This window comes from Bos taurus, chromosome 8, assembly GCF_002263795.3.
Source record: "Bos taurus isolate L1 Dominette 01449 registration number 42190680 breed Hereford chromosome 8, ARS-UCD2.0, whole genome shotgun sequence".
NCBI classification, from domain to species: Eukaryota; Metazoa; Chordata; class Mammalia; order Artiodactyla; family Bovidae; genus Bos; species Bos taurus.
In genome coordinates, this window is record NC_037335.1 from 58,009,369 (window position 1) to 58,026,514 (window position 17,146).

Consider the following 17,146-nt stretch of genomic DNA (forward strand, 5'->3'; position numbering starts at 1 on the left):
TCCCTGTCCATCACCAACTCCCGGAGTCCACTCAAACCCATGTCCATTGAGTCGGTGATGCCATCCAACCATCTCACCTCTATTGTCCCCTTCTCCTCCTGCCCTCAGTATTTCTCAGCATCAGGGTCTTTTCCAATGAGTTAGCTCTTCACATCAGGTGGCCAAAGTATTGGAGTTTCAGCTTCAACATCAGTCCTTCCAAAGAACACCAAGGACTGATCTCCTTTAGGATGGACTGGTTGGATCTCCTTGCAGTCCAAGGGACTCTCAAGAGTCTTCTCTAACACCATAGTTCAAAAGCATCATTTCTTCGGTGCTCAGCTTTCTTTATAGTCCAGCTCACATCCGTACATGACTACTGGAAAAACCATAGCCTTGATTAGACGGACCTTTGTTAGCAAAGTAACATCTCTGCTTCTTAATATGCTATCTAGATTGGTCATAACTTTGCTTCCAAGGAGTAAGCGTCTTTTAATTTCTTGGCTGCAGTCACCATCTGCAGTGTTTTTTGAGCCCAGAAAAACAAAGTCAGCCACTGTTTCCCCATCTATTTGCCATGAAGTGATAGGACCAGATGCCATGATTTTAAATTTTCTGAATATTGAGCTTTAAGCCAACTTTTTCACTCTCCTCTTTCACTTTCATCCAGATGCTCTTTAGTTCTTCTTCACTTTCTGCCATAAGGGTGGTGTCATCTGCATATCTGAGGTTACTGATATTTCTCCTGGCAATCTTGATTCCAGCTTGTGCTTCCTCCAGCCCAGTGTTTCTCATGATGTACTCTGCATATAAGTTGAATAAGCAGGGTGACAATATACAGCCTTGACGTTCTCCTTTTCCTATTCCTAAAGCTTAAAATTCTCCAAGCCAGGCTTCAGCAATACATGAACTGTGAACTTCCAGATGTTCTTGCTGGTTTTATTGTACTCCTTTTAAGAGTTTATACTGTACTCCTTTTAAGAATTTTACTTTACTAGTGTGTGAGATGAGTGCAATTGTGCGGTAGTTTGATCATTCTTTTGCATTGCCTTGCTTAGGGATTGGAATGAAAACTGACCTTTTCCAGTTCTGTGGCCACTGCTGAGTTTTCCAAATTTGCTGACATATTGAGTGCAGCACTTTCACAGCATCATCTTTTGGGATTTGAAATAGCTCTACTGGAATTCTATCACTTCACTAGCTTTGTTCGTAGTGATGCTTCCTAAGGCCTACTTGACTTCACATTCTAGGATGTCTGGCTCTAGGTGAGTGATAACACCATCATGATTATCTTGCAGGGTAACAAGTAATATCCCAAATCGGTAGCAGCCTTCTTTACTGGGCCCGAGGCCAAAGTGGTCTTTCTGATACTTGTCCCACTTTGAGTCTCAACTTCTACACCAGTATGTGTGGAATACTACAGAGAAAACCACAAATGACAGAGGAAGAGATGGTTGGATGGCATCACCGACTCAATGGATATGAGTTTGGGTAAACTCCGGGAGTTGGTGATGGACAGGGAGGCCTGGCATGCTATGGTCCATGGGGTTGCAGAATCGGACACAACTGAACAACTGAACTGAACTGAACTGAAGATCACCTGTCCTTGTGTTTTTTATGCTTGACAGGAAGCCTCACTGTCGTCCCCTTCTTCTCCTGCCCTCTATCTTTCCCAGCATCAGGGTCTTTTCAAATGAGTCAGCTCTTAGCTTCAGGTGGGCAAAACATTGGAGTTTCAGCTTCAACATCAGTCCTTCCAATGAACACTCAGGACTGATCTCCTTTAGGATGGACTGGTTGGATCTCCTTGCAGTGCAAGGGACTCTCAAGAGTCTTCTCCAACACCACAGTTCAAAAGCATCAGTTCTTCAGTGCTCAGCTTTCTTTATACTCCAACTCTCACATCCATAAATGACTATTGGAAATACCACAGCCTTGACTAGACGGACCTTTGTTGGCAAAGTAATGTCTCTGCTTTTTAAAATGCTGTCTAGGTTGGTCATAACTTTCCTTCCAAGGAGCAAGCGTCTTTTAATTTCTTGGCTGCAGTAACCATCTGCAGTGATTTTCGAGCCCCCAAAAATAAAGTCTGCCACTGTTTCCCCATATATTTGCCATGAAGTGATGGAACTGGATGCCATGATCTTCGTTTTCTGAATGTTGAGCTTTAAGCCAACTTTTTCACTCTCCTCTTTCACTTTCATCAAGAGACTCTTTAGTCTTCTTCACTTTCTGCCATAAGGATGGTGTCATCTACATATCTGAGGTTATTGATATTTCTCCCTGCAATCTTGATTCCAGCTTGTGCTTCTTCCAGCCCAGTGTTTCTCATGATGTACTCTGTGTATAAGTTAAATAAGCTGTGTGACAATATACAGTCTTGACATACTCCTTTCCAGATTTGGAACCAGTCTATTGTTCCATGTCCAGTTCTAACTGTTGCTTCCTGACCTGCATACAGATTTCTCAAGAGGCAGCTCAGGTGGTCTGATATTCCTATCTCTTTCAGAATTTTCCACAGTTATTTGTGATCCACACAGTCAAAGGCTTTGGCATAGTCAGTAAAACAAAAATAGATGTTTATCTGGAATTCTTTTGCTTTTTCGATGATCCAGTGTATGTTGGCAATTTGATCTCTGGTTCCTCTGTCTTTTCTAAAATCAGCAAGAACATCTGGAAATTCACGGTTCACATATTGCTGAAGCCTGGCTTGGAGAATTTTAAGCATTACTTTACTAGCATATGAGATGAGTGCATTGTGCAGTAGTTTGAGCATTCTTTGGCATTGCTTTTCTTTGGGATTGGAATGAAAACTGACCTTTTCCAGTCCTGTGGCCAGTGCTGAGTTTTTCAGATTTGCTGGTGTATTGAGTGCAGCACTTTCACAGCATCATCTTTTAGGATTTAAAATAGCTCAACTGGAATTCCATCACCTTCACTAGCTTTATTCGTAGTGATGCTTCCTAAAGCCCACTTGACTTCACATTGCAGGATGTCTGGCTCTAGGTGAGTCATCAGACCATCATGATATATGTGTCATGAAGATCTCTTTTGTACAGTTCTTCCATGCATTCTTCCCACCTCTTCTTAATATCTTCTGCTTCTGTTAGGTCCGTACCATTTCTGCCTTTTATTGAGCCCATCTTTGCATGAATTGTTCCCTTGGTATCTCTTGAAGAGATCTCTCGTGTTTCCCATTCTATTGTTTTCCTCTATTTCTTTGCACTGATCACTGAGGAATCCTTTCTTATCTCTCCTTGCTATTCTTTGGAACTCTGCACTCAAATGGGTATAACTTTCCTTTCTCCTTTGCTTTTCACTTCTCTTCTTTTCACAGCTATTTGTAGGGCCTCCTCAGACAGTTATTTTGCTTTTATGCATTTCTTTTTCTTTGGGATAGTCTTGATCCCTGTCCCTTGTACAGTGTCATGAACCGCTGTCCATAGTTAATCAGATACTCTGTTTGACTGAGCCAAAGCAAAAACAATACCCATCTGTGGATGTGATCGGTGATGGAAGCAAGGTCTGATGCTGTAAAGAGCAATATTGCATAGAAACCTGGCATGTTAAGTCCATGAATCAAGGCAAATTGGAAGTGGTCAAACAGGAGATGGCAAGAGTGAACATTGACATTCTAGGACTCAACAAACTAAAATGGACTGGAATGGGTGAATTTAACTCAGTTGACCATTATATCTACTACTGCGGGCAGGAATCCCTTAGAAGGGTGGAGTAGCCATCATAGTCAACAAGAGAGTCTGAAATGTGGTACTTGGATGCAATCTCAAAAACGACAGAATGATCTCTGTTTGTTAAGGCAAACCCTTCAATATCACAATAATCCAAGTCTATGCCATGACCAGTAACACTGGAGAAGCTGAAGTTGAACTGTTCTATGAAGACCTACAAGAGCTTTTAGAACTAACACCCAAAAAAGATGTCCTTTTCACTATAGGGGACTGGAATGCAAACGTAGGAAGTCAAGAAACAGCTGGAGTAACAGGCAAATTTGGCCTTGGAATATGGAATGAAGCAGGGCAAAGTCTAATAGAGTTTTGCCAAGAGAATGCACTTGTCATAGCAAACACCCTCTTCCAAGAACACAAGAGAAGACTCCTCACATGGACATCATCAGATGATCAACACCAAAATCAGATTGATTATATCCTTTGCAGCCAAAGATGGAGATTATATCCTTTGCAGCCAAAGATGGAGAAGCTCTATACAGTCAGCAAAAACAAGACTGGGAGCTGACTGTAGCTCAGATCATGAACTCCTTATTGCCAAATTCAGACTTTAATTGAAGAAAGTGGGGAAAACCTCTAGACCATTCAGGCAGTCATAGACATATGCAAATCTTAACTTTGTGTCCAACTGATACATATGTACCAATAGACATCACATCAGTTCTATCTCATTAATTACACGAATCATTCAACTTTATAGCTAGAGATGAAGAGGATAAAAGACTGCTTCTTAATACTTCTAAAAGAGTGAAAGTTATATTCTCTGTGGTTGCAGAATTACTGGAGAGGTAGAATAGTGGTGTTCCCCTTTGTCAGAGAAGTGCCCCTCATGGATCAGACAGTAAGGAATCTACCCACAATGTGGGAGACCTGGGTTCAGTCCCTGTGTCAGGAAGATCCCCTGGAGAAGGAAATGGCAACCCACTCAAGTATTCTTGCCTGGAGAACTCCATGGACAGAGGAGCCTGGAGAGCTACAGACTGAGCAACTAACACTTTCACTTTTCTTAAAGTCTTCTTAACAGTTTTATGACTCTTCTAAGATGAAAAGTTTTACATCTTGTTTCCATTTAGCAACTAGTATATATTATTTATTGAAAATGTAACATAAAATGGTATTTGTGATTATATAATGCAATACTTAAAAAAAGATACTACTTTCTCATTCTTATTTCACTTTGAGATAGCAGAGCTGAGTTTGCAAAATTTAGTATCAGCACTTAACATTCCTAAGATGGAAATATCTAGTGTCATAACTCAGCACAGCTGTATGTTAACTATGCATATTGTATATCACAGGGAAAAAGACGAAAGGAAATAAAGGAAAAGTAGGTAATTGCTCTGGAGAAGGCAATGGCAAGCAATTCCAGTACTCTTGCCTAGAAAATCCCATGGACGGAGGAGCTTGGTAGGCTGCAGTCCATGGCGTTGCGAAAAATCACACATGACTGAACAACTTCACTTTCACTTTTCACTTTCATGCATTGGAGAAGAAATGGCAACCCACTCCAGTGTTCTTGCCTGGAGAATCCCAGGGACGGGGGAGCCTGGTGGGCTGCCATCTATGGGGTTGCACAGAGTCGGACACGACTGAAGTGACTTAGCAGCAGGTAATTGCTCACATGATAGAGGAAGATATTATCCTGCCAATTCCTTCCTGGAACCATATGCATCATATCCTGTGTTTGTGATATAGCATAGGGAGTCATTGCTAACAGTGAATAACATTATTGGGATGACACCAGTTTAAGTGAAAAAGAAATCTGAGTTCTAACCAACTAGGCATATACACACAACATGAAAAATATGTAATACATTACCATGACCAGTTGTGTCTGTAGTGGTTAAGATACTGATACTGATTGGAAGACTCATCTGTTCATTTGATTGTGACTCATTGTTTAAATCTCTCTAAAGAGTGGAGGGTGCTGGAAAGAGCTAGTTTGCTCTAATTGATGGTGCAAAGATGGAGTTTTCATCTGCTTCTCATATATTTGTAAGAAATAAGCTTCTCTGAGTTTGTATTGACTTTATTATCAGAGATAATCAACGAATAGATTCTAAAAAATTAAGAGGAAATATAAAAGCCTTGAAAGCTTTGGAAATTGATGTGTTAACACAAAGCCAGTTACTGATACCTTTGCCAGTGTTGTTGTCCTTGTTTATTTGATAATTTGCTTTCTTCCATAAAGGTATGGAAGAAAACATGGAGCCATAATGGATACATCACTTTTCTCTTACACTCAAATTCATGGGAATTGTTATCTTTTATTCTCAATATTTCTAGAATATTCCCTTTTCTCTCTATTCTTGCTGTCACTGACTTGTTCATCCTTAGTCTAATTCTTGCTCACTTTATCCTTTGCCAGAGCTTTCTAATTGGTTTCCCACCTTCAGTATTGGATGTTCTTTGTAGTTGCCATCAATGATCTTTTCACTCTTTGAGTCATGGACTCTTCTGTGGTGTACCCTCTATCACTGTGGCAGTGTTTTTCAAAGAGAATGTTCAAGGTGACTGGATTGGGTAAAGGAAGGAATGCTAGCACACACAAACATACATAGTTGAAAATAATTAAGAAGTAAGGATATATTATCATTTAATATAGAGTGACACTGTCACTCATATTTTGTCTCTGTGTCACGTTTGGATTGAGGTAACCAAAGGAAAGAGGGAATTCTACAACACAGAGTGGTAGAAAGCAGTGCCTTTGTGAATCTGCTTAACTATATTTATAGGTTATGCCTTCCAATTTTAACCAAATGAACTCCTCACTAAATGGGCAAGTGACTTGCAAAAAAATAATAAGACAAGAGTGGAACTAGAAGTTTGCTTTTTCTTAGTACATACTCTTTATCAGCTACATTACGGGCAAATGCAATCAGAATCTAATTAGATCTGACAAATGGCCAAAAAGAAACAGAAATTATCAAGAAGACTGAGTTAACAAAGAACCTCTCCCACAGTGTAATCATGCCTTGAAATATTAGCTATGAGAGTGATAAGTGTATGTAGTAAGTACAAATTATGGTTATATATTTAATTTTTAAAGCCAGCTTAGAGGTAAATTTCAAGCTCCTCAGTGTAGAATGCTAAACTATCACATTCTAGCCTCTAGCTTCAGTACAGTCTAATTTATCTTCTGTCCAGTCCTTCATCTCACTAGACTTGCCAGATGTCCCAAATAACCTGTAGTTTCCTAGACATTTGATGATGTCTCATGTCTCCATGTCTGAGCTTTTTGCCTAAATAACACTTTTCTCATCCATTTCCTGGCCAAATACATTGTGTCTCTTAACTTCCACAGACCAGAGGGCTATTTTGGTAGGACATTTTTGTCTATTGTAGTACTCCTCAAAACTTGGCCTCAATTCAGTTCAGTCGCTCAGTCGTGTCCGACTCTTTGCGACCCCATGAATTGCAGCACTCCAGGCCTCCCTGTCCATCACCAACTCCCGGAGTTCACTCAGACTCACGTCCATCGAGTCAGTGATGCCATCCAGCCATCTCATCCTCTGTCGTCCCCTTTTCCTCTGGCCCCCAATCCCTCCCAGCATCAGAGTCTTTTCCAATGAGTCAACTCTTCGCATGAGGTGGCCAAAGTACTGGAGTTTCAGCTTCAGCATCATTCCTTCCAAAGAACACCTAGGGTTGATCTCCTTTAGAATGGACTGGTTGAATCTCCTTGCATTCCAAGAGACTCTCAAGAGTCTTCTCCAACACCACAGTTCAAAAGCATCAATTCTTCAGCACTCAACTTTCTTCACAGTCCAACTCTCACATCCATACATGACCACTGCAAAAACCATAGCCTTGACTAGACGGACCTTTGTTGGCAAAGTAATGTCTCTGCTTTTCAATATGCTGTCTAGGTTGGTCATAACTTTCCTTCCAAGGAGTAAACGTCTTTTAATTTCATGGCTGCAGTCACCATCTGCAGTGATTTTGGAGCCCAGAAAAATAAAGTCTGACACTGTTTCCACTGTTTCCCCATCTATTTCCCATGAAGTGATGGGACCAGATGCCATGATCTTCGTTTTCTGAATGTTGAGCTTTAAGCCAACTTTTTCACTCTCCTCTTTCACTTTCATCAAGAGGCTTTTTAGTTCCTCTTCACTTTCTGCCATAAGGGTGGTGTCATCTGCATATCTGAGGCCTGGGGAGCTTTAAAATACACCCACTGCTCAGGCTCCACCCCTAGAGATTCTGGTTATTTCAAAAGGTCCCCTAGTAATTCCAATGTGTAAATATGATCCTAGCATCGATCATATTGATTTATGGTGATCAGTTCATATGCTTATCTGCTGGATGTAAGCATCCAGAGGGTAAGAGCTATGTTATTCCTTCCTGTATCCCCAATGCTTAAGACATTACATGGCTCTTAGTAGATGTACCATAAAATTATTATTGATCAGTGGTTCTCAATACATCAGAATCACTTGAGGAGCTTTAAAAATATTAAAGTCTGGTGTGGCTTAAGCATTATGATTTTTGAAAACTTCCTATGATTTCAAAGTTGAGATCCAAACTGATCTCAACCAATTGATCAAACTATAAGCATTTTCAGTAACTATTCAAAGCTCAAGTCCCAGCTCTGGTACTAATTAACTGTATGACTCTAAGTTAACCTTTCTGAGTCTTTGTTCCCTTACTTCAAAATATAGGAGTGGGGCCAGAGGAATTTTTAAAGACATTACAAACCTATAATTTGATTATTACTCTGTGTATCACCATCTAAAAATTAGATTTTTAAATATATAAGTGGAATTTATTTTTTAATTACCATAAATTTTAGAACTTTATTTTTGAAAGGAAATTTTATTTAAAATATTTAATACTTCCCTCATTTCTTAAACAGAACTCTGAACATAATTTGACTTTCTTTTGATATTTTAGCATCATTAATATACAATTCCCTATTGTACTGTTTTCTTATGTAGTATTAGCTTTAAGTGCCATTGAATTACACAGTTTATTTGCCCCTATACTAAATGATTCCAGACTTTTATACTTTCACTCACATGTGACTTTATTTTTTTCTTACCACCAAATTGTTCACTGGTACTTCATACTTCTTCATTGTATGTGCCCTCCACTTCCAGTCTCACAGTTTCAACTTACTGACTGTAAGGAATCACAGGCTCAGAAGAGAGACATATGGTTAAAGTAATAGCAGTAACAGAACCATTTAATCACTATGAAGAGTAAGGGAGTTGAAGTAAGACCGAAGTTCAAATTGTACTAACTCTTGTGTGCCTTGGTATCCTCATCTGCCAAATGGAGATAATAGTGATGTAATTCAGATCAAGGGTTTTAAGATATGGCTTGAAACATGCTAGGGTAATACCCTGCAGTACTAAATACATTTTAGCAACAACAGTTAGTAATGATACCTAATGTTTATTAAATGATCACTATGTTACAGTTATTGTCCCAGACACTTTATATAGATCAACACCTACAAAAGCCTATGAGGTTGTGTCTCCCATTAATCCCATTTAACCTACTAGTAAAGTAAGATCAGAGTGGTGAAGTAACTTGTCCCAGGTTGCACACTTTGGTTCACTGGGATTACACACTAGGCTGGCTGTCACATGTGGGGAAGGTGCTTTTTCCACCACTCTGTGTCTTCAACCAGGATTCAACAGGGCTGGTGGACTCTCCTTGATCTTTTATCTTCCTTAGGGCTAGTTGCTCTCTTTCCACCTGGGCCACTGCTAATCACCTACAATGATGTTTTAGTTGACTTTTAAAAACTCAATGTTCAAGGCAGGGTCTGTGTCTAGTCACATCTCTAACCACAGGAACTAGAAAATTGTCCAGTTCATACTGTTTTGAATGAGAAGAAACTTTTAAGTTAAAGTCAGTTTCCAAATATGTTTTTCCTATGTTCTAAAAAATTACTCCACATCTCATCAGTTCTTGGCCTTGCAAGAGGTTGAGGGAAGTTGTGATTCCAGAAAGAAATCTCCTGTCGGGAAGCAATGTCATTCACATTTTCCACTGTGGGATTCCACTACTGCTCTACAGGACAGTGAACAAATCTGGGAGTAGGAGAATGTTTCAGATAGGTGTTTTCCAAGCTTTGGCCTTGATCCTTTGGCCAGAGAGGACAGGAGAGGGAAAATTGCGAAGCCACTATTCAAGAATGTGTCATATTTTAGAATTGTTGTCTAAAATGCCAAGTGAACCCAGACATATGATGTAGAATAGTTCGCAGCTGGACTTATGAATGATAGCAATATATGGCCAACTATTTTTGGGAGGGAATGAATAGTCCTCTTGATATATCAACCCAGAGCCTGATAACATTCTCTACCTGTCCTTTCAGTTGGAAAGCTGGAGAAGCAGAAAGGATTCCTTTACAGGCTCCCTGTAGGAAGCTGTGAGTCAGGATGAAACAGGCAACATTAACTATCAGAAAGTGAGCTTTGAGGAGAGATATGCTCAATTTTTCTCCCCTCGGCATCCTCCCTTTCTCCTTTCCTTCCTCCTCCCTTTTTCTCTTACTTCCTCCTTCTGTTCCTCCTTCTTACTTTCCTGCCAAAATAATTAAATGCAAAATCTTCTTGAATGCAGTGACAGGTTAAAAATTTAAACTCTCAAGAGTCAGTAAGTGTAGAACTGAAAGCCTTTAGGGGGGCATTAACTTTTCCACTTTTATATCATATAGTAAGCTCTTCATTTAATAGTCTAATTTGTAATCACATAAACCATGGGAAATTTTGCTATGCCAACCTCTGGCTTCCCTGGTGGCTCAGCTGGTAAAGAATCTGCCAGGAATGCGGGAGACCTGGGTTCGATCCCTGGGTTGGGAAGATCCCCTGGAGAAGGTAAAGGCTACCCACTCCAGTATTCTGGCATGGAGAATTCTATGGACTGTACAGTCCATGGGGTTGCAAACAGTCAGACATGACTGAACGACTTTCACTTTCAACTTCTAGCTTCAGTTTTCCTGACTTGGTTGGTGATTATGAATGTTGTAACCTTTAGAAATGCATATTTTTTTAGCATTTATCAGTCCATATCACTGGCAGATTAGATTACTTATTACTCACAATCTTCTCACCTCTATACTCTTCCTGATATATAATAAACTTGGCAAAATTTAATGAGGACACATCTCTAAAGATGAGAATAACTAACTCCAATTGTGCTAGTCCCCTTTGTTTAACTTATATGTGGTCTAATGAAAGTATTTCACTTATTTTAGTCACAGGAAACCTTGGCTCAACCACTGTTAATGATTCTGTTTAGAATTAGTTCCTAAAAGACCCTTTGTCCATTGAGAGCACTAAGGTTCCTGGTTAATGTGTCCTTACTCTTTTTCCTGTGACTTTGTAGCCCCTTCTCTGATGGTGGGCTTGCTCATCTGATTTACCTTGGTCAGTGATTTGCTTGAGATGTCCACCTGTTCTCTTGAGAACATGCCTTAGTTCTCTGGATTTATAAGAGAGAGACAGACATCCCAGCTAAGGCCACCTAGACAGACCAGCTCCCAGCCCACACATTGGCTGACTATACTCACATGACTGAGCCTGGCCGAGATCACCAAAACCTGACCCAGATCAGCAGAATCACCCACTCAATCCATAGACTTAGGACAAATAGTAAGGGAATATCTTTTTAAGACAAATAACATTGGTGCATTTGGAACACAGCATTATTGTGATAACAGATAACTTATACACCTCTCTGTAAACTTTTTAACACTGGAAATGAGTGGGAAGTATTCCTCACTCACTTCTTTAAAGTGGTTTCTTTGAAGTTAAGAGCCTCCTGTGGTAGAATCAAAACTTCTGTGTTTAATCCCTTATAATGTTGTTCTACAGTGTCTAGTCATATGTTGTGTTTCCAGTTATATTTCTACTATTTCATAAAGAGAGAATTACATTCAAAAGAAGCTCTGCTTCCTAAAGTCTGTCTCCCAGAACCCCCAAATTCTGTTCATTATTTCCCATTTGAGAGTTGGCTAGGGAAAGCAGCAGCTCTCTGAGTCTTAGATAATCTCATGAATAAGGTCTTCAGTTCCCCATCTAAAAATGTGTTAAAGGCAGGAGAGTTTCTCAACATACACCAGTAAGGAAGAAATCCCTGTAAGAAGCAGCCTTCCACTTGACAGTGCGTCTTGAAAGCCCTCATCAACAACCCCCAATTACTGTTAAGATGCACCCTATCTCTTCGGAATGAGGACAGATTGTCCCCTCTCAGTCTGATTCAAAGGTCCCGAAGCACTGGATTATACACCAAAAAAATTCAATTCTGAGTACAGAGGTTTTTAATGATTTTATTCTATGCCTCACAATCTGTTCCTAAATCTGTTCCCATATAGTTTACATTTACCAATTAATAGGTGAAGTAATGGGCCTTTGTATGGGACATTAAAGATGATAATGGAGAATAAGCTCCATTAGAATGATCAACTTTGATGAAAATGTAAATTGAGGATGTCTGATTAAGTGTACCTGATTCATTGTTGTCCGTATTATCTGAGTCAGGATAAAACTCCAGACTGGACAAAAATAAACATAATCTTTAATAACGGATAGTACATAATTAGCAATTAGAAATCTATGGTAAATCTCTATTCATTATTGTTACTATTATTTTTAGCCAAGCTGCATGGCATCAGTTCAGTTCAGTCGCTCAGTCCTGTCCAACTCTTTGCGACCTCATGAATCTCAGCACGCCAGGCCTCCCTGTCCATCACCATCTCCCGAAGTTCACTCAAAGTCATGTCCACTGAGTCAGTGATTCCATCCAGCCATCTCATCCTCTGTTGTGTCCTTTTCCTCCTGCCCCCAATCCCTCCCAGCATCAGAGTCTTTTCCAATGAGTCAACTCTTTGCATCAGGTGGCCAAAGTACTGGAGTTTCAGCTTTAGCATCATTCCTTCCAAAGAACACTCAGGGCTGATCGCCTCTAGAATGGACTGGTTGGATCTCCTTGCAGTCCAAGGGACTCTCAAGAGTCTTCTCCAATACCACAGTTCAAAAGCATCAATTCTTCGGTGCTCAGCTTTCTTCACAGTCCAACTCTCACATCCATACATGACCACTGGAAGAACCATAGCCTTGATTAGATGTACCTTTGTTGGCAAAGTAATGTCTCTGCTTTTCAATATGCTGTCTAGGTTGGTTATAACTTTTCTTCCAAGGAGTAAGCGTCTTTTAATTTCATGGCTGTAGTCACCATCTGCAGTGATTTTGCAGCCCAGAAAAATAAAATCTGCCACTGTTTCCACCCTTTCCCCATCTATTTCCCATGAAGTGATGGGACCAGATGCCATGATCTTCGTTTTCTGAATGTTGAGCTTTAAGCCAACTTTTTCACTCTCCTCTTTGACTTTCATCAAGAGGCTCTTCAGTTCTTCTTCACTTTCTGCCTTAAGGGTGGTGTCATCTGCATATCTGAGGTTATTGATATTTCTCCTGGCAATCTTGATTCCAGCTTGTGCTTCTTCCAGCCCAGTGTTTCTCATGATGTACTCTGCATATATATGGGATCTTAATTCCCAGATCAGAGGTCGAACTTGCACTCTGCTAAAGCGGGCGCACAGAGTCTTAACTGCTGGAGGGTTAGGGAAGTCCTTATGAGTCTCATTTAGATAGATGGCATCCTTCTTCCATTAGTTGAAAGTGCAAATACTGGAAGTAGAAAACTTTTAATAAAACAGTAACAGTGCTCCAAAGATGAGTGTGAAAGTTACTTGGGCATTTGGCTGATGGAAGTTTGCTAAATACTGATCATGGGTAGGATAAGAAGGAAAGAATGGCCCACAGACTGACTTTGGAGCATGTTCCTGCAAAATATAGAAGTCTTGTGCTGTCTGATTGAAGTTTATATATATATTTTTCCTGCTACCAAGTTGTTAACTGTACTTTGTACTGCTTCTTTTTGCACACTCTCCTCTTTGTCTCTCAGCTTGCTATTTGCTGACTGTAAAGTGGTGTGGGCTGGGAAAAGAGGCCTATGAGTCTGTGCCCACACGTAGCTTGTAGGTGGGGTATAGAGTTAGCCAGACCTGTGTTCAAATTTACTATTTACCATTCATTAGCTGATGACCCTGGATGGCTCTGAGTTTCACGAATCTCATTTATAAAATGTTGAATGGGAAGATAATAGTTAACATGGCTTGTTATAAGGATTAAATTAAATAATATTTGTGTGTCTGGCATAGGGTCTGGAACAGAATAGGCACTTGATAAATATTCAAGCCCCTCTTGTCCCTCCCTTCCCCCCATGTTCTAACTTTAAAGAAGTTCATAATATGCTATGGCAGGGAAGACAAGGAGTATGGGATATTTTTTAGTACTCAGAATCCTTAGGGCAGCTCTATATGAAGCCAGCAGCTAGCTAATGAAGCCTGATTTCTTGGGCATTTGCCTCTAATGGCTGACTGACCTGGTAACTGAATTATTCAAAGATTTTCATAATATGTTTGAATTTCTTATATCCATTCAGTGGCTAATGATTCCTAGCCAGGCCTAGGGCCTCAGCTGAGAGAGAACAACAGCTTCTCTTCAGAAGTGAATTTTTTTTTTAAGAAAATAGTTATAACATCCTGATGAATACTTGCAATTATTAGTTTGGGATTTATTGAAATTGGATGATTTGATAGTAACAGTGAATTTAGGCAGACAGTGTGAGAGAAAGTTGGTATATTGATTTATTTTCACAGGGATTCCAAGAGCTGATGATCACAAAACTAGAAGTACGATACCAGAGTATTACGGTTTATAGAAGGAAAGTTATGTTGGTCATTTTTAAACCAGATAACACAGTCTGAACCTTTCCCACTTGTCTAACCTTTCAATGATGCCATTACTTTATATTACTATTAAGTTTAAAAAATACTATCTGTGTAGATGTCGTATCCAGTTAGAATATTTCTGTTACAAGCTTTCATCTCTGTGCTAAGCTCTGAACTATCAGTCACCAAGAGGTGCTCCTTAGATTCCTCTAAAGTGTTATGTGCCTGCTTTTAAATACAAATACGTGTTAAGATATTCCTTGGGTTATCACCAGAGAGACACCTGTATAACTGAAAAATGACCCTATCTGAAGTAACTGCTGGATCCACATTAAGCATACAGTGAGGAGAAATTATTTCTAAGTTTATATGGATAACATTTTTTATTTTAATAAGTAATAGTGAATTAGACATGTTCTCAAGAAGGAAGCTATTCCTTTCTTTTAATTATTTTTTCTCACTATCAGAAATGTTCATGAGATACAAAACAACCCCTGTGTGCCCCCCTTCCCCCCGCCCCTGCAAAAGTCCACCTTTTAAATTCTGGCATCCTCTCAAACCATAAAGAAGTCATTTTTTTTTCCTTTGGTGGTGGGCCAGTTGGCAAAATAGGAAAATGTCTGTCTGTAGATGCCTTCTCATTTATAGGAAGGATGTGGGAAGGGAAGTGGCCGGATTGAGGGACCATCCATGGTTAACCATTAATAGCATTCATAAATATCTTTGCTTCTATGATTCAGGTACCTTGTTATCAAAACTTTGATACCAGTGCATCTCCAAAATGTTGATTTCCCCCACTAGCCCATTCTTTGAAGATGGTATCTTGGGGTTTTTTTCCTTAAATTATGTGTTTATTCTGTTCTCAGTGATATTATCTGTCCAGAGCTACAGTGTCTTCCAGATTGTTTTTCTTTCCCAAGAAATAGTGTATTTTGGGAACCACTTCATCTCACGGGAATGCAAAAGAGAAACGTGTGCCTACTAAGTGGCTCCCATCCTCTGGGATGTGGACTTTGAGGGTGAGGAGCTATGGAAAGAGTCCAGACATTTGTAAACTTCCTAAGTACTAAGTAAGTAACATGCTTCTACATGGATATTTTGTTTTTTGTTTTTGAGTATATTTCTGTGGTTATTCTGAAGGATAGACACATCTGCTTAAAGCTGTTTCTGAGTTCTTAATTGCTTTTTGCCATTTTATGTTTTTTCAGTCAGTGGTTACTAGAAGTACACTTGCTGCATGCAATTTATTAAGTAAAAATGAAGCATTCATGTTTGAAATGTTGGGGAGCACCTACCTACAGTGAGAAAAAGTGGAGATAATTATATTTAGAGAGCAATCAATGAATAAGGAGAGAGAAAATAGGTTTGCATAAAAACTAATGAACTGAAGCAGGAAAATTAGAAAACTAATCAGTAAATCAGGAGATAGAAAAGAGGTTTGTATAAAGACTAATAAACTGAAATGGGAAAACTAGAGAACTAGTCTCATGAAATCATGAAATGGGAATAGCTAAAATAGGCTGGCAAACTGATTACTTAGAGCTGTAGTTACTTACTACTATGTAACAACACTTAAGACATAGTGGCTTTAAGAAACACTATCTCTTTTGATTCTATAGGTTAGCTGGGCAGAGCATGGCTACACTCATTTGAACACTGAACTGGCTGGATGTCTAAGACTTTACAAGTTTGACACTTTGACAGGGACAGCTGAACTGCTAGGCCTTTCTTATTCTCTGTCATCTTACAGCTCCCTCTGAACTGCTGGAACTTTCTTGTTCTCTGTTTTCTTAGAGCTTCTCCCTCTCTACCTGTGGTCTCTCCAGTAGGGTGACCAGACTATTAAATGATGAGCCAGGGCTCCCCAAAGAACAAAAGTAGAATATCCCAGGTCTTTTCAAGGTGCAGGTCTTGAGCTGGCATAGCATCACTTTCTCTACATTCTGTTGGTTGAAGCAAGTCTCAGGTCAACCCACATTCACTGTGCTAATTCGTTTCAGTCGTGTCTGACTCTTTGTGACCCCGTGGACTGTAGCCTGCCAGGCTCCTCTGTCCATGGGGTTCTTCAGGCAAGAATACTGGAATGGATTGCCATGCCCTCCTCCAGGGGATCTTCCCAACCCAGGGATCAAACCTGCATCTCTTATGTCCCCTGCCTTGGCAGGTGGGTTCTTTACCACTGGCTCCACCTGGGAAGCCCTACATTCATTGTTTAAGTGGGGACTATTATAAGGGGTGAAATACCTGTAGGTAAGGTTTATTGGGAGCCATTTGGGAGACTAGATACCACACCCAAGTGTGGCCATATACAAAGAACAACAGTGTGGCTAGTGGGATGTTTTTGTTGGCCCTGTGGCCACTGCGTACTCACACGTCTAGTAGTGACAAGGGCTAGTGATATTCTTTAATAGCCACTGCATTTTTACATAATTTCTTCAAGGAGTGTCTGAGTGAACCAGTAAAGGTGCCTGTGTCCTAACTGTCAGGCAGCAGGGAGAGGGATTTTATCTCTTAATGGTTTCTATTGTAGAAGGCAGAGACGGCCTTTTCCTGGGTTTGAGCAGCCAAATGCCCTGGCTTGCTTGGAGCAGTCATAGTTGATGTTGATTATTCCAGCATAATTATTAACAGTGCCCATTTAACTCTTAGTAGCTTTCCCATGAGGGATAAT